At 37.8% G+C, this 24,263-nt stretch overlaps 1 protein-coding gene across 1 annotated transcript in view; it reads left to right on the top strand.

Annotated features, from left to right (window-relative positions):
• The first annotated feature begins 568 nt into the window (after positions 1-568).
• The window catches only part of KLF8 (KLF transcription factor 8), a 145,818-nt gene continuing 122,123 nt past the window's right edge, over positions 569-24,263 (top strand). Inside the window, exon 1 of the mRNA XM_058712433.1 lies at positions 569-919. The gene's annotated coding sequence lies outside the window, so the exon portion shown is untranslated. The remainder of the gene's footprint in view (positions 920-24,263) is intronic.

A 24,263-nucleotide genomic window follows, 5' to 3' on the forward strand; every position in this document is an offset into this window, starting at 1 on the left:
GAGTGGTACTGCTGTTTTGCATGAGTTAGAGACATGAAACACATTTCCCCACCCTCTCTTCCCATTCTAGTGAGAAACCTGGAGACTTACACAGATGAGAGATAGAAAAAACTGAGCACACTGGAACCAGAACGGTGAAGCCAAAGGGACAGCAGATCTGTTGTAGTGACTTCAGTCCAGAAACTGTAGGGTAGTGGGCGGCGCCAATGAGGGCGCCACAGTAACTTTCTTGGCGATTTGGCAGCCTAAGGAACCACTTTTCACCAGAAACAAAGCAAAGAGATGGGGTAGTGTAGGGCAGTGGCCTGGCAAGCCTGGAAGGAGTTTGGGTGGAGCTGTGCAAGCTTGGCTGAGGAGGAGGGGAAGCCGCCACTAGCAATTAACCTTACCTTCCTAAACTCAGCAGAAAGGTCAGAGGTATTGTTGGAAAGGCAAGAAGCCCAGTGATTCTGCTTGCCCGCCAAACCAAGACAAAAACCCAAGTTGTGCCATACAGCTTTAAAGGGGCTGGTGATTGACAGAATGTGTAGCAGTGGATGGGGTGGAGCCGCTGGGTGGGGTCTGGGACAGGCAGCTGGGAGAAACCAAAAGGAAGAAAAAAGAAAACCATTGCCCCTGTTGTCGCTATTGTCGTGCGCGGGAAGCTAGCCAAAAAGAAACTAAAAGGAGTGGTTTAGAGCTCACCTTCACTCCTACCCCCAGCCAACTCTCTCGAACCCTCTGTCTCCTTTTGAGATAATTAAAATCGAGTAAACACCGGCACTAGTCTGTGCCCATTCCCCCAAGTCTGCACTGAACTAGGTTTGTAGTACCGAGGGAGTGAGGACCCCGTGTCCACCAGCTCAAACCCGGCCCCGCCCCGTCGGCTCTGGCCCAAGGCTCGGAGCAGAGGATGCCTTTGGAGGTGCAGAATCCGAAAGTAAGTCCCTTTTATTTTGCCTACCCACCGCCTCTCCTTCCTTTTGCCACCCTCACTGGGGTCTCCCGCTGTGCTACAAAGGAGCTGTCTGACAGAAGGGGACTTTCAAGGAGGATCCTGAGGGTGGAGCAGAGTGGGATGGGGTAAGGGGAGGGGAGGGGAGGAGGGGTGGTGCTTTAGAGCCTAGGGGAACTGCTACCCACGGGATAGACGTTCACAGTTTAACGGTTGCATGGATACAGCCTTGATTTCCCCTTCTGTCATTACAGCCTCGACTTACCCTTTCCAGGCGTTCTTTCTTGGTGTCACACTCCAGCATCCCTATCAGGTTGCTTAATGCCTTAAAGCTGGGAGGGCTCCATCTTGCCTGGCTTCTTAAAGGGACAGTGCACCAGTTCAACTGAGGGAAGTCTGTACTGGAAATTCAGTTTGGAGAAGGATGACATTGACTCACTGTACTATGACACTACATGTGTTGTGGGAATTTGTGAGGCAAAGGCAGCTTTTAATTTCTCACACCAGCCTCCTAATGTTCAGTTGATACTCAGAAGGACACATTGGGCAGTGTTGCCAACTTGCACTTTGGCTCTGCAGGTTTAGCTAAAGGGGGAAATTTTATGCTTCCTGAGAGGTGACATGGTTGTGCAGATGGCTTGAAAAGATGTATTTAGGGGCGCCTGGGTGGCGCAGTCGGTTAAGCGTCCGACTTCAGCCAGGTCACGATCTCGCGGTCCGTGAGTTCGAGCCCCGCATCAGGCTCTGGGCCAATGGCTCGGAGCCTGGAGCCTGTTTCCGATTCTGTGTCTCCCTCTCTCTCTGCCCCTCCCCCGTTCATGCTCTGTCTCTCTCTGTCCCAAAAAATAAATAAAAAACGTTGGAAAAAAAATTTAAAAAAAAAAAGAAAAGATGTATTTATTCTACAAATATTTATGGAATGCCAGATTTTTGCCTATGGCTGTTCCTGCTGCTGCTGTCTGTAATATGTCAAGACCATGTAGAATGGCGTCACTGACTCCTTTCTTAACAGATTGGAAGCCACGGTTTCTTCCTAAGATATGGAAATTAATGTTGAATTTGATTCCAACATTTACCAAGCATCTGTTATGTTAAAGATCCAATGGTTCGTGTTTATTGTCTTTCTGATAGTAATAGGCATTGATATATCCAAGCCTAAGTGACTAGGAGATCCAGCTGGAAAAGACAGGAACTCAAGTGAAAATGACATGCAAAGAGAGAGGGGCTGGATGCTTTAATAGGGAAGCTAAGGCCACCTTGGATAATATGTCATTACCATGTTCATGTCCTGTCAGGAACATTGTGTCGGGGAGTAGGGCTTCAACAACTCTCTTCTCCTGTTAAATAAAATAACTTGTGTTGAGATTTGTTAGAAAGCCTCATACAGACCAGTGACATGTCTTCCATGTTTGTCTCTCTCATGTTTCTGCTCAGGGAGAGTAGCAGGACTGGGTGGAGACTGATGATATCTCATAGGTCAAAGAGATGAAAGCATGTTGTTTGAAGTTTTAGGGCTCCTATTTCACTGTAAAAGTTTCTGTTTGGTCAATGGAATGCCATTGCTCCCAGTGCTCTGCAATTCACCAGTTTAGCTGTCTCTGGTATTAAATGCAACGCACAGAACCCCTCCCTTTTTTATGTGCTAGGTTTCATTGCATCCTTAGTGCTAACTCCCATCAAAGGCATGTGCCAGTTCTAGGTTTCTAGGAAACATTTAGCTAAAGCACCTTCTTCCATGCCCATTCTCCTCAGTTGGTTTTCCAAACTTCAAAATGACCTTATTCTAAATGGCCATATTATTGAGCGTACTGGATTCAGATAAAGAAGAAAACTTCACTTAGGGTCCTTTCTGTCTAAATTCCCTGGCCTACGGGCTACTTAAAACACAGGAAACATATTCAGCTGGAACTGTCCTAGTAACTTTCATCAGTGGGAGTACAGTCTTGTCCCAGAGCCAAGAGCTACTTGTACATGTCATACCCACGGAACTCTGCTATCCACACCCTTGCATGGAGGGTGGAAAAGGAGCTATGTGTTGGTTCCATAGTCAGCTTCCTGCATTTGGTATGCATGAAATATGTTAGGAACTGCTGTGCTTCCATTTTAACCTTTGATTGTCACGTTCTGTTCACGTTGGTTTGTTTTTCTTTGCGAGAGTTTCTAGTTGCAGGATAAGGGAACTGGGTAATTCTTAGCTGTCATAAAATATCATTGCTGAAATATGGCTATCCTTTTCCTAGGATAATGAAAGGTTTGTGAACCCACTAACAAGTACTGCAGGCAAGCAACAGAAATCCTTCTTTAAGGGCTTCAAGTAACTTCCTCAGAGCAATTTAAATTGTTTGGTGTCATTCATTCTGCTTCCTGGGATTGTGAAGAATGTCTGTCTATGGAGGGGCAAAAGAGTTTTATTGCAAAGAGGACACTTTCATCCTATCTTTTTCTCTGTATTTTACTAACAGTAGTTTTGACCCCCAATTCCTCTTCTGGAATGCATGGATCCAGGGGTTAGGCTAGACCAGAATACCTTGCCTCTACATTTACTTTGGTCTGAGTTCCTTCCTAGTTGTTCCTCAGCCCTCAAGGGTTGGGAGCTGTGATAGACAAAGGTATCAACACAAAAGTGCATTGTGTTATGATATTAATTAATTCATTCAACAAATACTGAGAATTAACTCAGTGCCATCAGTGCACAAGATTCTGGGAATATATAACAGTAAACAAAACAAAGCTCTGGCCCTCTTGGAGATTATATTCTAATGAGGATGTGTTGGTGAAGAGGAAAGACAAACAGTAAAGGTGTTTTTTGCAGGAGGATATGGTGGGAGAAAGGATATAAAGCCTTGGGATTGTGGAGTGCTATTTATTATAGAGCAGTCAAGGAAATCTTCTTTGATATGGTGATATTTATGAATATATCAAAATGAAGTGAGAGAGCCAGCCATGAGAATACCTGATCAAAGAGTGTTCTAGACAGAGGAAATAGAATGTGCAAAGGGTTGCTGTGTTCAAGAAATAGGAAGAAGGCCCATATCACTAAGAGTAGAGAGGAGGAGAATGGTAGGATATGAGGTCAGAGAGACAGAGAGGGTCAGATTTTATAGGACCTGTGAACACTTTGACTTTTATTCTGAGTGAGTTAGGAAGCCATTTTTAAAGAAAATAATCAATAATTTTATCATTTTAAATTCTACTCTAGTAAGAAGGATGAATCTTCAATTGTTCATCTTAACACAATCAAGATGATTATGTTTTAATGCTTTGGATACAATGCTCCTTTAAAAAAAAACTTAGCTTATTGATGAATTCATGTCAACTCATACAATTTAATTTCATACTAACATTGTTTTATAACATAATTATCTGAAGAAGGTTTCAAACACATTTGTAACTACTTAGATACTAAAAGTCTTTTCCATGTACTTTAATAAGCACAATAAATTTATTAGCACTTGAATAATGCTTAAACTTTTAAAGAAAACATAAGATTTTGTAGTATTATTTTAGTCTATCATGAAATTGTGAAAATTACTGACTTGGAAACTTTTTTAAGCTTTCAGTCTTGCTAGCACATATGATTTCTTCTAAGCTATTTACTATCCTTCTTCCCAAGTCCTTCCTAGTGGGGAAGTGTATTTCATGCACCATTTCATTTAATCTTCATAATAGTCTTGTAAGGTAGGCACTATTATTGTTTCCATTTTACATATGAGGAAACTAAGGCACTAAAAACTAATGAAAAGCAAAGTGCCTTACCCAAGGCCACACAGCTAGTAAGTGGAAGAGGACCCATTCTTTCCTATACCTTCTGAGAAGTTGTTCCATCAGCTTCCTTTTCTATCTTCCTTGATTTATTTTTCTTCTTTGGTTCTCCTACCCATCCAACTATCCCCACCTATTTATTGAAGATGTACTCTGTGCCAAGCCCTCTATCGAATACTTTATGTGTATCAATTCATACAAATCTCACTACAATTTTATGAAGTAAGTACTATTATTTTCACCATTTTTCAGTTAGGGAAATTGGGGCACAGAAAAATCTGGCAATATGCAAATCTTGCAATTTGTACACGTTTACACATCTAGTAAATGGCAGAACTGAGATTTAAACCCAAGCCTACAGAGTCTGCACCTAGACTATTATGCTATACTGCCTAATCTTAAGCTTGTAAACACATTCTTTCCCAAACCCCCTGAAAAAAATCAATTTTTCTTTAACAATATTCACTCAAATTACCACTCCATTTTTCTGCAATTTTATTTAAATCATTACTGAAATTGCTCTTGCCAAATTTACCTAAAGACCTCCTCAGTGTCATGTCCAGTGCTCTCTTTTTAGGTTTTCAACATAGTTGACTCTACTACATTTGAAGCTGTTGTACATGCCATCCTTCTTTAAAACCTTCCCTTCCTTGTCTTCCATGAGAATATTCTATCTTGGATTTCCATCTATCTTTCTAACTGTTGTTTTTGTTCTCTTCTCTAGCCACTCTGTAACCCCTTTTTTGTGTTATCTCATCCACTTAAGAGTTTCAACTGTCATTTATACGCTGGTGATGGTCTGTATGGCAAGTTGCATCTCCAAGCTGAATGTTTTTCTTGAGAGTGGACCTACCCATTTATCTGTTAAGTGCCCATCTTGACACTTTATACTTAATATGTATAAAACTGAATTTGTAATCAAACCTTTCACTCTCCTTTCTATCTCTGTCAGTAACATAATCAACCAAACAATAAATCCTAGAGTCATCTGTGACTCTTTCTTCTCTTCACCTTCCAAATTTTGCTTCTTGGATCTTTATATGTTCTTCATCCCTACTTGTAGTGTCTTTGCTTAATTTTTCCATCTGTCTGATCTTGCACATGAAAATATCTCTTTTACTGTCATTTTATCTGCCTCTAACTTCTATAGGCTTTTTTACAGGTTAAATTATGTTCCTCAAAATATTTTGCAGCTTTAATTCCTAATGCCACAGAATGAGAATGTAGTTGGAAAAAGGGTATTTACAAAGGTAATCAAGTCAAAATGAGGTCAATTAGGACGGGACCTAAGCCAATATGACTGGTCTCCTTATAAAAAGAGGAAATTTGGACACAAAGAATCACAATAGAGGGAAGATGATATGAAGGAGCATGAGAAGACAACCATCTGCAAATCAGAAAGACAGGACTAGAACAGATTCTTTCCTCACAGTCCTCAGAAGGAACCAATGCTGCTGACACCTTGACTTTAGTCCTTTAGCCTCCAGAACTGTGATAGTAAATTTCTGTTGAAGTTACCCAGTTTTGAGTACTTTGTTGTGGCAATCCTAGCAAACTATTAGGGACTCTAGAATACATATTAGGATATTGCTAAACATGTTTTTATCTTGCCAGTCCTATGTTCAGAATCCTTCAAAGACTCCCCATCACTTATAGGATTAAATTCCTGCCACTTAGTAAGGCACATCAGTCTGTCATGAGCCACCTTTGATGTTTATTGCCTATGACTTTTCCTTATCACAAGAGCCACATTAAACAAACAGCTACTACTTGAATATAGCATGGTCTTTCACAAACACCATGCTTCATTTATGCTATTAGGATTTCCAAAATGTCCTTCTCCCTCTTACATGAACTACTCCCACCTCCACCTTTCCTTCTCTATCTTCCTTGATTTACTCTAGTTTTTATTCTAGTCTATTCTACTCTATTCTATACTACTCTATTATTCTCTTTTTGGTAAGCTTCTATGCATATCATGATATCCAATCAAGTGTCATTTTCTCTGTTCATGAAGCCTTGCTGCACCTTGGAGTATAGGTTCAGTTTGGATTGCCTGAGTGGAGGGGAAAGGGTATTCTAAGCAGGAAGAACCATATAACCAAAGACATCAACATAATGTGGGTTAGAGGAGGATGGAGTAGGGTTAAGGAAGGGGTGAGGTTAGAGAATTCTACCTGTGATAATAATATAAGCGGGACAAAAGCAGCTGCTGGAGAAGCAGCAATGTCAATATTCTTCCTCCATAGTGTCTCAGGGAAACAGCTAGGTCTCAAAGAATGTTATTATATAGCTAGTGTCACCTGATACTGAGATGGCCTGTATTTTGTTACTTGGAAAACTGTTCTTTCTAACAGCTCCCTAACATGGAGACACTTTTTTCTGGTCAGCAATGGCACGGTAGTAGAGTAGAAAATATTTTAAAAGGTTCAGAGTGGAGTGCATGGGTGGCTCAGTCAGTTAAGCGTCTGATGCCTGATTTCAGCTCAGGTCATAATCTCATAGTTCATAAGATTGAGCCCCACATCAGGCTCTGCACTGACAGTGTGGAGCCTGATTTGGATTCTCTCTCTCCCTCTCTTTTTGCCCCCCCCCAAATAAATAAACTTAAAAAAATAACATAACATAAAATAAAAGGTTCAGAATGCTTTTTTGCTCTAGCAGAATGTGATATGCAGCTTTGACTTCTTTAAATGTGACTATATTAACCATCTTCACTTATTTAAGGCAGATGGTTTTGAAAAGGGGAAGCAACATTCATTGATTTATTCATCTCATTTACCCATTCAACATGCATGCCCTGAGAATCTTCTATGTAGCTAGGTCTGTGCTACAAGCTGGGAATACAAAAATATAAGACTTCAACCTTGCCCTGAAGCTGATCTGGGAGACAGAGGAAGCTCTAGCTAACATCCAGTATTTGTTGATCACTTACTATATGCCAGGTACCATGCTAAGTCCTTTGCATGCTTCTCATTTAAACTCACAATAGGGTTATTCCCATTTTGTAAATGAAGACACTGAGGGTTAGAGGGCAGTTGAATAAACTCAAGGAGGGAGAAATTGGGAAACTGACAAGAAAATTATTAACATGAACAGGAAAGATGTGAGTGACATTAGGGGTGAAGGGGTCAGAGAAGACTTACTGTAGGAGGTGATGTTTGAGTCTTAAAAATGATAAATAGGATTTTTTTCAAGGTAGGCAAGTAAAGAAAGAAAGGGCATTGTAGATTGAAGGAACATCATATGTTGATGAATGGAGGTTCCAGAGATGTGGCATGTTTGGGAAATAGCGAATGTTTCATTATGGCTTGAACGTAAGGAGATTCTATGCCAGTGACAGGAAAAAAGTCTGAAGAGGTAGACAGAATCCAGGACACAATCATAAATAAAGGAATCTCTATTTTTTATAGGTACAGTATTAAGAGCACTTTCCCCCATATTCATTTTTATTGTTCAAAACCTTCAGGATTGCATAAACAGCTGCTTCCAATGCTAAAGAGAAACTAGAGCCATATTTGGCATTGAGGGTCAGTCAATATAGACCAGTAAAATTACTGGGGCCAGAGAGTGGACACAAACCTGAGCACTCATTGGCTCCAAGAGTCATTGCAGAGCAGGATAAAGGGGTGAGTCCTCTACTTTCTGAGAGAACAGACTGATAAAAATAGCTACTATTCAGGTAATCAATCAACAATTAATAATAAAGCAACTATGACAACAATAATAAATGAGACAGGTACTACTCTAACCACTGGATTTAGTATTTCCATGTGATAAATGGATAAATTAAAGCACTCTGGATCTCTGGACCATATCTGTAAGGAAACTGGGAAAATTCTGCTAATAATTGGCAGAACTTGAATTTGAACCCAGATAGCCTGCCTCCAAATCCAAATTTTTAATCATTTTGATATCTTTAGCTAACTAGTCAGCAAGACCAAGAAGGAAATAGATCAAAGTGGATCACTACCTCTGGGCCCTGCTAGCAGTATAATGCCGTGCACACATGAGTGCATATGAAAAAGAGTAACAGTTGGAAGATCTAAATAGTAAGAAAGCAACAGGTAAGGCAGGTACCTTGCTGACTGAGGTCACAATTTAAAGGCCCACAAACCATATTCAGGCCACAGATATACTTTATCTTGAACTATGTTTTTCCAAAATTTGATTTCATAATAAGTGTATAAAAGGTAGAAGATTTCATGTTAAATATAGGTATGCAGCTTTCATGAAAAACTTTAAATGTATGGCATCACTGGGCCTATACTATTGCATGGTGACATTTACCAAGAACTGAGCAGCATCTACCCAATTAGGCATTTTTATTTATCCATTTCTATTCTTTTGTTGCAGTGGACAGGATCCATCTGGAGCTAGTTTAAGTGCAACAGAAATGTCACTGGATCTTGGGAATGAACTGGTTTTGCAAATGGGGAGTTGTTGGAAGCACAAGCTGGTTTTCTTTATGTGTCTCGTATTTGCTTCTTTGTTCATATCTGCTTGTTTCTTCTCTTTTAGCAGATTAAAGTACACAGTGGGCAATAGATAGCTCCTTCATCTCCCGAGTTCCTATGTTATAGTTCGGTCACATGGAAAGGTAATGACTGGTTCTCTTAGTTCCAATCCCCAAGTCACAGAACACTGAGCACTGATAGACCTGGCTCGAATCAGTTGCCTATACCTAAAGAAACTAGCTCTTGCCAGGAGACTAGGGTCATGTCATACAATATAAACTAGGATTATATATATTTTTAAATCAGAGAAGAGTTAGAAGAGGATCATTATGTATGGAGCAGATGCTTCCAAATATGCCCGCTGTACCAAACATTATTTTGGCCCTACTCACTTTGTGGTAGCTTTCTGCATTCTCTTGGAGGTCTCTCAACCGACTGCAGGCCTGACCTATCTGGTCTGCTTGCCATTTAAGTCCTGTTATTTTGGGAGTATGCAGGGTTCAGTGTACCCCAAGTGGCCTGATCCTTTCCTGTGATAAATTTGTTCCTATTACTGTACAAAGCAATTTGAGACCAAAATGGCCAGAACACCCTTCCTTAGCTTATTATTATTATTTTTTTTGGCACTTTGAATCCCACAGGACTTTCTTCTTCCAGTAGCTTAAAATCACCTAATTAAATATTATAATAGCCTAAAGGCCAATGAATGGGGCCTAGTGAGTATATTCTTTTTTAATTTTTTTTTTACATTTTATTTATTTTTGAGAGAGAGAGAGAGAGAGAGAGCGAGTGCATAAGTGGGGGAGGGACAGAGAGAGGGAGACACAGAATCCGAAGCAGGCTCCAGGCTCTGAGATGTCAGCACAGAGCCCGATACGGGGCTCGAACCCACAAACCATGAGATCCTGACCTGAGCTGAAGTCAGTTACCCAACCGACTGAGCCACCCAGGCACCCTGTGAGTATATTCTTAAAGAGTTAACAGTCCTGTATGAAAAGAAAGAAGTCTAAAGTAAAGCGGCTTATAGCGGTATCCCTAGTACTAGAGAAGTAGCAAATGTTTCATTCATAAATGTAATGCCTGGGCTTTAGAATTAAACAAGATGACAGGGATTTACTGTGTTCCCCTTTCCTGGATTCCATTGAATCACAGGAACTTTCCAAGTTTTGTGGTTCCCAGTTGAGGCTTGGGACACTTCATGTTTCAATGATTTTTTTTCAGTGACTTCAAAGTTCTCTTCCTGATACTCCTTACCAAAGTGGCAGTTGATATTGAAGGATTCCACTTTCAGGACTGAGCTTTGGAGTGCAGGGATTGCTAGCCCTAGAGGGTGTTGAGAGGGAAGTTTCTCTCACTTCCAAAAGTACCAAAGTAAGCTGTCCTGGATGAAACTGTCTTTTCTCAAGATCCTGGGATGGATTACTCCCTAAGGAATCCAATCTCTCTGTCCAAGTCCTACTGACTCTTCTCAAGATTTACTTTGCCTTTTATAAATAGATCTATCCTGACTTCCTCAAGCTAAGAGTCATTTATTTCCAGATTAAGAGTCTACACTTTTCAAAGTAAAGTGGGAAGAATTCAGAGCCACAGCCAAGCAACTTTCTAAAAAGAAGAATTTTACTTAAAGCATTTGAAATCAGGGTAAACATTAGTTTGCTTTCACATTCCTCTTTGATGATGCAGTAAAATGAATAAAGTGGGTCTGTTGCTTTGGATCTCCCTCTCCTTCTTCTAGCTCCTTTAGCTGGCAGGTCTAGACAGTATTTACTGCAAATGACAATAGCAGTTAACTTTTTTTTTGAGCAATTACTATATGCAAGACACTGTTCTAAATTCCTGACAACACCTATCTGGTAAAATTGTTATGATGGTTATATAACGCATAAAAAGTACCTAGCATATAATGTTCAGTCAGTAATGATAGTATTTGTATATTTGTTATCTGCTCTTATATTTTTCCCTTAAAAAATACAATATATAAACTTGTCAAATCACTAGGTTGTACACCTGAAACTAATGTAACATTGTGTGTCAATTACACTCAAAATACATACATACATACATACATACATACATACATACTTAGATTAGTCTCACTGTAAACACAGGTTTTCTAATCATAGAAGAGACATCCTGTCTCCTTCACCATTCTTTCATCCAGCTCCACAGTAACAGTTCCAAGACTTTTTTAGATTTCTTAAGCCCCCATTCATACTAACCACCAATTTTGGCCTCCTAATTTCCTGCTGAAATTATACTAATTCCCTCATTTCTCCTTCATTTCACCTAAATAGCACTGCTCAAACTTTAATGTGTGAAATCACCTATTTATCTGCTTACAACTCAGATTTTGAGTCAGAAAATTGGGGGTGGAACCTGAGGAGATTCCACATTTCTAACAATTTTCTGGGTGATTCAAATATTTTTGGGTGGATAACATTTTATGTAGGAAAAATCTAAATACTATGAAAGTTTATTAATCCCAATGTTTTTTTAATAGATGAAGAGCTTGAGTTTTAAAATGTTAAGTGATTCTGTCATAGAACTAGTAAGTCGTAGAGTCTAGGCTTGGAACTAGTTCCTGAATCCCATGCTGTACTTATATTCACATTTTAATTGTCTTATCTTGAATGGGAAGAAGACAGGAGATATAACAGGACCCATGGAACAGAAGTAAGTAGATAAAGGTGGTTATTTCTACATTTGGGCTCTCAAAGCACTAGATTCAACAGTCTAAGGATTTCTCTTATTTTTAAATGTTTATTTATTTTTGAGAGAGAGAGACAGAGAGACAGAGAGTGAGGGTGGGAGGAACAGAGAGAGAGGGAGACACAGAATCCGAAGCAGGCTTCAGGCTCCGAGCTGTCAGCACAGAGCCTGACGTGGGGCTATAACTCACAAACTGCAGGATCATGACATGAGTCGAAGTCGGACACTTAACCGACTGAGCCACCCAGGTGCCCCAACAGTCTAAGGATTTCTTAGTCATGTCTGCCTCCAGTGCCTAGCACATTGAAGTTGCCCTGAAAATGTTGAATGAATGAGTGAATGAGTAAACTGATGAGTTTAGAAGAGTTATCTACCTACTTTGAGACTTCCTGACAGATTGCACATCCTTTCACATGTTCCTGGTCAACTATATGTAGATTATGTATATAGGTACCCAGACAGAGATATACAGTTATTCAGAAATAGCCATCTATATACACAGACTCATAGAGATACATCTACATATAAATGAATGGTGGGTGTATTAGTTTCTTGCTGCTACAACAAGTACCATAAAGTGGGTGGCTTAAAACAAAGAATATTTATTCTCTCACGGTTCTGGAAGTTAGAAGTATGAAATCAAAGTGTTGGTAGGGCCTTGCTCCCTCAAAAGCCCCAAGGAGAAGATCCTTCCTGGTCTTTTTCAGCTTCTGACATTCCTTGGTTTGCAACAGTATAATTCTAACTTTTGCCTATGTCTTCACATGTTTGTCTCCCTCTGTGTGGGTCTCCTTTTCTTCACAAGGTGTTTTCCAATTCTTGATAAGGTTACCAACGATATTATATTAGGACACACCCTAAAGACCTCATCTTGATTACATCTGCAAAGACCTTATTTCCATATAAGGTAAAAATCACAGATGTCAGTGATTGGGACCTCAACACATCATTTTTTTTTAATTTATTTATTTATTTTAATTCAAAGATATTAACACAGAGTGCTATATTAGTTTCATGTGTACAATAGAATGATTCAACAACTGTATACATTGCTTAATGGTCATCACAATAAATATACTCTTAATACCCTTCACCTGTTTCAACCAACCCTGTTCCAGCCTCCCATCTGGCAAACACAAGTTTGTTCTCTATATTTAAGAGACTGCTTTATTTTTTAAGAGTATGGGTCTTTTTGTTTGTTTGTCTCCCTTTTTCTGTGTTTTAATTTTTGTTTTAATTTAAGTTCCAGTTAGTTAACATGCAGTGAAATATTAGCTTCAGGTGTACAATACAGTGACTCAACACTTCCACACAATACAGTACTCATCACAAGTGAACACCCTAATCTTCATCAGCTGTTTAACCCATCCCTCTACCCACCTCCCCTCTTGTAACCATCAGTCTGTTCTCCACAGTTAAGAGTCTTTTTCTTGGTTTCTCTCTGCCCCCTCTCTTTGTCTCTTCCCTTTGCTCATTTGTTTCTTAAATTCCACATACAAGTGAAACCATGTGGTATTTCTCTCTCTCTGACTGACTTACTTCACTTAGCATATCCCCTTTACATCAATTTATGTTGTTATAAATGGAAAGATTTCATACTTTTATGGCTGAGTGATAGTCTATTGTGTATATATAAACCATAGCTTCTTTATCCATTTATCTATTGATGGATACTTGAGTTCCTTCCATATCTTTGCTATTGTAAATAATGCTGTAATAAACATAGGGGTGCATATATCCTTTCAAATTAGTGTTTCCATTTTCTTTGGGTTAATACTCAGAGGCGGAATTACTGGATCATCTGTTAATTTTATTCTTATATTTTTGAGGAACCTCCATAGTGTTTTCCACAGTGGCTGCACCAGCTCACATTCCCACTGACAGTGCATGAGAGTTTCTTTTTCTCCACATCCTCACCAACACTTGTTGTTTCTTGAGTTTTGATTTTTGTCATTCTGACAGCTGTGAGGTGACATCTCATTGTGGTTTTGATATTCATTTCCCTGATAATTAGTGATGATGAACATCTTTTCATGTGTTTGTTGGCCATCTGTATATCTTCTTTGGAAAAATGTCTATTTATGTCTTGTGCCCATTATTAATAGTTATTTAATTTTTGGTGTTGAGTTGTGTAAGTTCTTTATATATTTTTGGATATTAACCCCTTATTGGATATACCATTTGCAAATATTTTTCCCCATTTGGTGGGTTTTCATTTTGTTTTGTTGATTATTTCCTTTGCTGTGCAAAAGCTTCTTGTTTTGGTGCAGTCCCAATAATTCATTTTTGGTTTTATTTTACTTTAGTAGACATATCTAGAAAACTGTTTCTATAGCCAGTGTCAAAGAAATTATTGGCTATGAATTTTGTGGCATCAGGACTCACATTTAGGTCTTTAATCTATTTTGAGTTTCTTTTTCTGTATAGTTTAAGAAAATGACCCAGTTTAATTTTTTTGCATATAGCTGTCCAGCTTTCCCAGAACTATTGATACAACTCTCTTTTTCCCATTGTATGTTGTTGCCTTCTGTGTCATAGATTAATGTACTGTATAATCATGGGTTTATTTCTGGGCTCTCTATTCTGTTTTATTAATCTATGTGTCTATATTTGTGCCAGAACCATACTGTTTTGATTACTGCAGTTTTGTAGTGTATCTTAAAATCTGGGATTATGTTACCTCCAGTTTTGTTCTTTTTCAAGATTCCTTTGGCTATTGGTGTCTTTTGTGGTTCCATACACATTTTGGGTTTGGTTGTTCTAGTTTTGTTAAGAATCCTGTTGGTATTTTTATAAGGATTGCACTAAATCTGTAGATTGCTTTAGGTAGTGTGGACATTTTATTAATATATTTTTTTCTCTCAATCCATGAGCATAGAATATGTTTCCATTTGTATCATGTTAAATTTCTTTCATAAATGTTTTATAGTTTTTGAAGTACAGGTTTTTCATGTCCTTGGTTAAGTTTCTTCCTAGGTATTTTATTTTTTTTGTTCAATTGTAAATGGGTTGTTTTCTTAATTTCATGATCTGCTACTTCATTATTAGTATATAGAAATGCTACAGATTTCTCTATATTGATTTTTTATCTTGTGACTTTACTGAATTAATTTATCAGCCCTAGTTTTTCTGGCAGAGTGTTTAGAATTTTCTATATATAGGGCATTTTCTCTGAAAACTGAAAAATTTACTTCTTCCTTACTATTTTGTATGCTTTTTACTTCTTTTTTGTATTCTTTTTACTTTCTTGTCTGATTGCTGTGGGTAGGAATTCTAATACTATGTTGAATGAGAATAGTGAGAGTGGACATGCTTGTCTTGTTGCTGATCTTAGAGGAAAAGCCCTCAGTTTTTCACCAATGAATATGATGTTAGCTGTGGGTTTTTAATATATGGCCTCTATTAAGGTGAGGTATGTTCCCTATAAACCTGCTTTGTGTATTTTTATAATTAATTGATGTTGCAATTTGTTGAATGCTTTTTCCACATCTATTGACATGATCATTTGGTGTTTATAGTTTCTCTTGTTAATGAGATGTATCACTTTAATTGTTCTGTGAATATTGAACTGGAATCCCACTTGATTGTGGTAAATGATTTTTTAAATATATTGTTGGATTTGCCTTGCCAATATTTTGTTGAGGATATTTGTAACTATGTTCATCAGTGATATTGGCCTTTAGTTTTCTTTTTTTATAGTGTCTTTTCTCATTTTGATATCAGAGTAATGCTGGTTTCATATAATGAATTTGGAAGCTTTCCTTCCTCTTCTATTTTTTGGAATAGTTTAAGAAAAATTAATATTAACTCTTCTTTTTTTTTTAATTTTTTTTTCAACGTTTTTTATTTATTTTTGGGACAGAGAGAGACAGAGCATGAATGGGGGAGGGGCAGAGAGAGAGGGAGACACAGAATCGGAAACAGGCTCCAGGCTCCGAGCCATCAGCCCAGAGCCTGACGCCGGGCTCGAACCCACAGACCGCAAGATCGTGACCTGGCTGAAGTCGGACGCTTAACCGACTGCGCCACCCAGGCGCCCCTTAACTCTTCTTTTAATGTTTGATAGAATTCATCTGTGAAGCCATCTGGTCTGAGATTTTGGTTTTTTTGGATGATGTTTTGATTATTGATTCAATTTCTGCTGGTAATCAGTTTATTCAAATTTTTTCTTCCTGATTGAGGCTGGGAGGTTATATGTTTCTAGGAATTTATCCATTTCTTTAATTGTCCAAATTGTTGGAATATAATATTTCATAATACTCTTATGATCTTTTGTATTTCTGTGGTATTGTTTGTTATTTCTCCTCATTTATTTCTGCTTTATTTAAGCTCTCTTTCTCATTTTTATTATTTTTTTTATTATTATTATTTTTTCAACGTTTTTTATTTATTTTTGGGACAGAGAGAGAGCATGAACGGGGGAGGGGCAGAGAGAGAGGGAGACACAGAATCGGAAACAGACTCCAGGCTCCGAGCCATCAGCCCAGAGCCTGACGCGGGGCTCGAACTCATGGACCGCGAGATCGTGACCTGGCTGAAGTCGGACGCTTAACCGACTGCGCCACCCAGGCGCCCCTCTCATTTTTATTTTTGATAACTCTGACTAAAGTTTTATCAATTTTGTTGATTTTTTTAAAGAATTAGTTCCTGGGCGCCTGGGTGGCGCAGTCGGTTAAGCGTCCGACTTCAGCCAGGTCACGATCTCGCGGTCCGTGAGTTCGAGCCCCGCGTCAGGCTCTGGGCTGATGGCTCGGAGCCTGGAGTCTGTTTCTGATTCTGTGTCTCCCTCTCTCTCTGCCCCTACCCCGTTCATGCTCTGTCTCTCTCTGTCCCAAAAATAAAAAAAAATAAAAAAAAAACGTTGAAAAAAAAAAAAAGAATTAGTTCCTAGTTTAATGGACCTGTTCTGTAGGTTTTTTAGTCTGCATTTCATTTATTGCTGCTGTAACTTTTATTATATTCTTTCTTCTTACGGCTTTGGCCTTATTTTGTTCTTTGTTCTTCCTCCTTTATGTGTAAGGTTAGGGTGTTTATTAGATTTTTTTTTCTTCTTGAGATAGGCCTGTATTGCAATAACCTTTCATCTTAAAACAACTTTTGCTCCATTCCAAAGATTTTGGACAATTGTATTTTCATTTTTCATTTGACTTCATGTATTTTTTTTATTTCTTCTTTGATTTCTTGGTTGAAACATTCCTTGTTTAGTAACATGTGATTTTACCTCTATGCATTTGTGTTCTTTCCATATTTTTTTCCTGTTGTTGATTTATAGTTTCATACTGTTGTGTTTTGAAAAGATGCTTGATATGATTTCAGTCTTTTTGAGTTTTTTGAGACATGTTTTGTGGTGTAACATGTTATATATTCTGGAGAATGTCCATGTGTACTTGAAAAGCATATGTATCCCCCTGTTTTGGATGGAATGTTTTGAATATATGTGTTAGGTCCATCTGATCAAAGGTGCCATTCAAAGCCACCATTTCCTTGTTGATTTTCTGTCTGGATAAACTATCCATTGATGTAAGTGGAGTTAAAAAGAAAACAAACCCTTATTGTTGTATTACTCTTCATTTCTTCCTTTATGTTGTTAGTAGGTGCTTTTTGTATTTGGGTGTTCCCATGTTGGGTGATAAATACTTACAATGGTTATATCTTCCACTTGTTGGATTGTTCCCTTTTATCATCATATAGTGTCCCTATTTGTCTATTGTTACAGTCTTTTTTTTAAGGTTTATTTATTTATTTTATGTAAGCATTAACTACCCCAGCTTTCTTTTCACTTTCATTTATATGATGAATGTTTTTCTATCCCTTTACTTTCATTCTGCATTTGCTTTTAGGTCTGTTGTGAGTTTCTTGTGGGCAGGATATGGACAGATCTTGCTTTTTTATTGATTTAATCATCCTATGTCTTTTGATTGGAGAATTTAGTCTATTTTCATTTACTTATTTTTTTAAGTTTTTATTTATTTATTTTGAGAGGGAGGCATGAGCTGGGGAAGGGCAGAGAGAGAGAGAGAGAGAGAGAGGAGAGAGAGAGGAGAGAGAGAATCCCAAGCAGGCTCTGAACTCTCAGTGTGGAGCCTGATGAAGGGCTTGAATCCACGAACCATGAGATCATGACCTGAACCAAAATCAAGAGCCAGACACTAAACCAACTGAGCCACCCAGGCGCCCCTAGTCTATTTTCATTTCAATAATTACTGACAGGTATATTCTTAATGTCAGTATATTACTTGTCTTACAGATATTTTTGTAGATCTTCTCTGTTCCTTTCTTCTCTTGTGGTTTGATGACTTTCTTTACTGATGTGCTTGGATTCCTTTCTCTTTATTGTTTTGCACATTGATCACATGTTCTTTTATTTGTGGACACTTTTAGGTTTATATATAACATTCTATGCATGTAGCAATCTATACTATGCTGGTGGTCACTTAAGTTTGAACCCATTCTAAAACTACTAAATTTTTACTTCACCCATCATGTTTTATGTATATACTGTCATACTTTGTCTTTTACTCTGTAAATCTTTTCACTGATTTTTATAGATGTAATTGATTTTACCACTTTTGTACTTTAACATCTGTACTGGTCTTATAAGTGATTGGTGTACTACTTTTATCATGTTTGCATGTACTTGTGGAAGTTTTTGCTTTCCTAATTTTCTTCTGATTATGATTTTTGCTTTCCATTCAGAGAATTATCATTAACATTTCTTGTAAGGCTGGTTTAGTGGTGATGAATTATTTTAACTTCTATTTATCTAGGAAAGTCTTAATCTCTTTTTCTGTTGTGAATGGTAGCCTTGCAGAGTATTTTTGGTTGCTGTTTTTTTTTTCTTTTTGTTTTCAGCACTTTAAATATATCATGCCACTCCCTTTTTGCCTACTAAGTTTATACTGAAAAATCAGCTGATAGCCTTATGGGGTCTTCCTGTATGTAACTGTTTTCTGTTCTCTTGCTGCTTTAAAGTTTTTTATCACTACTTTTTACCATTTTAATTATTATGTGTCTTGGTGTGGGCCTCTTTGGGTTGATTTTGTTGGAGGCTCTCTGTGCCTCCGGGATTTGGATTTCTGTTTCCTACCCCATATTAGGGGAACTTTCAGCTATTATTTCTTCAAATAAATTTTCTACCCTCTTTTTATCTCTCTTTGCCTTCTGGGATCCCTATAATGCTGACATTATCATGATTGATGGTGTCATTAAGTTCCCCTTATTATTTTTTTTCTTTTTCCTGTTCAGTTTTTGTTGCTTTTCATTACTCTGTTTCCAGATTGCTGATCATTTTTCTGCTTCCTCTAGTTTGCTATATATTCCCTCTAGTATATTTTAAAATTTCAGTTATTGAGTTCTTCATATGTGATTGGTTCTTTTTTAAAATTTAATTAATTAATGAATTTATTTATTTGTTTGTTTATTTATTTATTTATAAAATTTCATCCACATTAGTTAGCATATAATACAGTAATGATTTCAGGAGTATATTCCAGTGATTTGTCCCCTATGTATAGCACCCAGTTCTCATCCCATCAAGTGTCTTCCTTAATGCCCCTTTCCTATTTAGCCCATCCCCCCACCCACAACCCCTCCAGCAACCCTCAGTTTGTTCTCTGTACTTAAGAGTCTTTTGTTTTGTTGCGCTCCTTGTTTTTGTATTATTTTTGCTTCCCTTATGTTCATCTGTTTTGTATCTTGAATTCCTCATATGAGTGAAGTCATATGATATTTGTCTTTCTAAGACTCACAAATTTCATCCACATAGTTACAAATGGCAACATCTCATTCTTTTGATTGCTGAGTAATACTCCATTGTGATTGTGTGTGTGTGTGTGTGTATCACATTTTTTTTTAAAGTGGAAAGTCTCATTTATTTGTTTTATTTTAGAGAGAGAGAGAGAGAGAGAGAGCAAGGGAAAGGGCCAGAGCAGGAGAGAGAGAATCTTAAGTAGGATCCACACTCAGAGCAGAACCTGATGCAGTGCTCAATCCCATGACCCTGGAATCGTGATCTTAGCCAAAACCACAAGTTAGATGCTCAACTGACTGAGCCACCCAGGTGTCCAAAGGAAAGTCTTATTTTGACAGATGAAATAAAGTTCTTCTATGTAATGAACACCAAGTCAATAAATGCAGTAACATTTTAACTAAGATGCATGAGATTAGCAAATTTGACATACATACTGTAAAAATCCATGTAAATTGAAACAAGAATTTTATGCTGTCACCTAGTTAGAGAATGTCACCATGTAGCACTTTCTTATAAACAACTACTTAACATGAAACTTAGGATAAAATTTTAGACCATGTCCAGAGGATGCTATAGGTAAAATAGGAAATATGTTAGTAAGGTATATACACAATTCTGATATAAGTGAACTTGAAATGCTATATACAATTTACATCAGAAAACAACATGGCAAGTTTTATAAAGTGAATAAATAGTAAAGTGATCAATCACATGATATAGGTTACTGATTTAAAAAAGACTAAGCAAGTGAGGATTTTTTCAGTCCTCTTAAGATGATTATGATCCATGTGTAAAATCATAAAGGGCAAGGTGAATATTTTTTAAATACATCTCAAGAAGTTAACTTTTATTTTATTTTATTTTACTTTTTTAAATATTATATTTGTTGTCAAAGTGGTTTCCATACAACAACCAGTGCTCCTCCCAACAGGTGCCCCCCTCAATGCTCATCACCCAATTTCCCCTCCCTCCCACCCCCATCAACCCTCAGTTTATTCTCAGTTTTTAAGAGTCTCTTATGGTTTGGCTCCCTCCATCTCTAACTTTTTTTTCCTTCCCCTCCCCCATGGTCTTCTGTTAAGTTTCTCAGGATCCACATAAGAGTGAAAGCATATGGTATTTGTCTTTCTCTATATGACTTATTTCACTTAGCATAACACTCTCCAGTTCCATCCACATTGCTACAAAAGGCCATATTTCATTCTTTCTCATTGCCAACTAGTATTCCATTGTGTATATAAACCCCAATTTTTTAATGAAATTTATTGTCAAATTGGTTTCCATACAACACCCAGTGCTCATCCCAACAGGTGCCCTCCTCAATGCCCATCACCCACCCTCCCCTCCCTCCCACTCCCCATCAACCTTCAGTTTGTTCTCAATTGATGAATGGATTAAATGCATAGACATTTATAATTGTTAGCTCTTCCTGATGGATAGACCCTGTATTTATTATATAATGCCCTTCTTCAACTCTTGTTACAGCCTTTAATTTAAAGTCTAGTTTGTCTGAGCATTTCAGTACCACCAGTATTATATAAACAGTGGATCACAGGGTCTGAAATTTTGTAGCTCAGTGCCAGGCAGTGCTCTGGTGAATAAGCAGGCTTAATCTTCAGGAGAAGGTAGCATGGTCCTAGGAGTCTGTGTGCCACACGGGGAGAAGCGGTTCCTCTGCTTGTCATGCATTTGGTAGAGGACACACAGCCTCCTACAGGCAAAGGTCCTTGTGGACCCCGAGACCAGCCATGTTTACAGCAGTGGGACAAAGATACCAGAGTGTAGTGAAACCTGGCACTAGCTGTGTGTTGTTATGTGCCATAATCTTTGAACTGCTACTGCTGCACAATCACATGAATGTTTTCTGGGGCAAGCCAGCATCTGGCCATTGTTCAGTGAGACACTCCTCCAGAGAGTCAGAATGGGTCCAAGCTGCAGGAGTCTCTGAAGTGTGAGTTTTTGAAACACAACCACATCTGAGATAAAAGTCTGGAGGGAGGTTCTGGCAGGCGAAAAGCTTGAACATGGAGAGACTAGAGATGAGGAGTGGACAGAGACCCGAGACAAAAGAGGGGTCCTTGGTCATAGGTGGTTGAAATCATGAAGTTCTTGTGCCAGAGACTAGGGAGCTTGGTAAAGCCAATTCCAGCTCTCCTGTGCATGCACAAGCACATATGCACTTGCACACTGATCCACTCCAGTAAGCTAAACAGTGTCACCTAGTGGATAGTGGAGCCATTACACTACGTGCTGCCCAACTGCACCCTTGAAACACATCCCCAGAAGACCAACACAAATCTCTCCACCTGCTTAGTGTATGCAGTACAGAAGACTTCATAGTTATAGTTCTAGGGGAAACTGTATGCAACTTCATTCAGGTTTCATTCTGTTTGCTGGCTCATTTGTTCATTTTATTTGCTTCTTTTTTTCCCTTAAATTGTTTTCTTTCTTTCTTTTTTTCTTTTTTATTCCTCATTCTTGGATACAGAAAGAAATTTTTATTTTTTATTTTACTTTTTGTTTCTTTAATTTTTCTTCTATTTTATTTTTATTTCATTTTGTTATATATATATATAATTATATATATATTATATATATATTTTATTATATTATATATTATATATAATATATAATATATATATTATATATTATATTATATTATATATATAAATATATTATATATATATTTCAAATATTTTCTTACTTTTTGTTTTCTTTCCCTTGTTTCTCCATTCTATCAAGATTCAGAATCAGATCAAAATACACCTAATATATAGCTTCCTTTATTAGATTTTTTGTTTTGCTTTTACTTTTTTTTAATTTCTAATTTTTATTTTATTAATTTTCCCTTCCTCCAAAATTACAACATGAAGAAATTCACCCCACTAGAAATAACAGAAAGAAATGACAACCAGGGGATTAATCAACACAGATATAAACAAGATATCCAAAGTAGAATTTAGAACCATAATAATAATACTAGCCAGCGTTAAAAAAAAAAAGACAGTGGAATCCCTTTCTTCAGAGAAAAAGGAAATAAAATCTAGTCAGGATGAAATAAAAAAAAAAGCTATAACCAAGATGCAATCTCAAATGAACGCCATTTTGGCAAGGATGGAGGAAGCAGAGCAGTGAATCAGTGATTTAGAAGATAAAACTATGGAGAATAATGAAGTATAAAATAAGGGGAAAACAGCAGAAAAGATCATGATACAAGAGTTAGAGAAACCACTGACTTATTAAAAAGGAACAACATCTGAATGATAGGTGTTCCAGAAGATGAAGAGACAGAAAATGTTGCAGCAGCTTTATGTGAGCAAATGATGGCAGGAAATCTTCTTAAATTGGGCAAGTACACAGTCATCAAAATCCAAGAAACACAGAGAACACCTAGTAGATTCAAAAAAAAAATCAACTACCACCAAGGCATATCATAGTCAAATTCACAAAATAAACATACAAGGAAAGAATTATGAAAGCAGCAAGGGTAAAAGTCTTTAAACAATAGGGAAGACAGATCAGATTCAAAGCAGACCTATCCACAGAAACTTGGCAGAACAGAAAGGTGTGGAAGGATATATTCAATGTGCTGAATTACAAAAATATGCAGCTAAAAGTTTTTATCTAGAAAGAATAGGAGAGATAGAGTATTCCAGACAAACAAAAACTAAAGGAGTTTGTGACCACTAAACCAGCCCTGCATGAAATTTTAAAGGGTACCCTTAGACTAGAGAAAACACAAAACAAAACTAAAAAGACCAAAAGCAACAAAGACTAGAAAGGACCAGAGAACATCACCAGTGACACCAAGGCAACTGGCAACACAATGGTGCTAAATTCATATCTTTCAGTACTCACAATAAACGTCAATCGATTAAACGCTCCAATCAAAAGACAAAGGGTTTCAGAATGAATAAACAAGACCCATCTATATTTTGCTTACAAGAGACTCATCTTAGACCTAATGACACTTGCAGATTGAAAGTAAGGTGATAGAAAACAATCTATCATGCTAATGATTATCAAAAGAAGGCTGGAGTGGCCATACATATATCAGACAAACTAGTTTTTAAAATAAAGACTGTAACAAGATTTGACAAATGGCATTATATCATAATAAAGTTTCCATCCACCAAGATCTAACAATTGTAAATATTTATGCCATGAACGTGGGAGCTCCCAAATAAATTAATTAATTAATCACAAATATAAACTTTTTAATAATAACCATAATAGGAGTGGACTTCAACACCCCACTTACAACAATGGACACATCATCTAAGAAGAAAATCAACAAGAAGGGGATGAGAGGGGAAGATGGTGGTGTAGGAGGATGCTGGGCTCACCTCGTCCTGCTGATCACTTAGTTTCCACGCACATCTGACTAAATAACCCAGAAAACCACCAGAAGACTAGCAGAACAGACTCTCTGGAGCCATGCCTAGACAAGAGGCCCACAGAAGAGGGTAGGAAGGGTGGAAAGGCAGTGAGTGCTACACGGAGTGCCAGGAGGGAGCTGGGGTGGTGGAGGGGCAGCCCGCCAGGCAAGGCAGAGCCCCCGAAGTCTGGCTTGCAAAAGTGGAGAGGCTGGACTCCATGAGTTCTGACAGCCAGCGGGACTTAACATCTGGAATGTTATAAGTCAACAGCT

The sequence above is a fragment of the Neofelis nebulosa genome, chromosome X, assembly GCF_028018385.1.
Source record: "Neofelis nebulosa isolate mNeoNeb1 chromosome X, mNeoNeb1.pri, whole genome shotgun sequence".
Taxonomy (NCBI): Eukaryota; Metazoa; Chordata; class Mammalia; order Carnivora; family Felidae; genus Neofelis; species Neofelis nebulosa.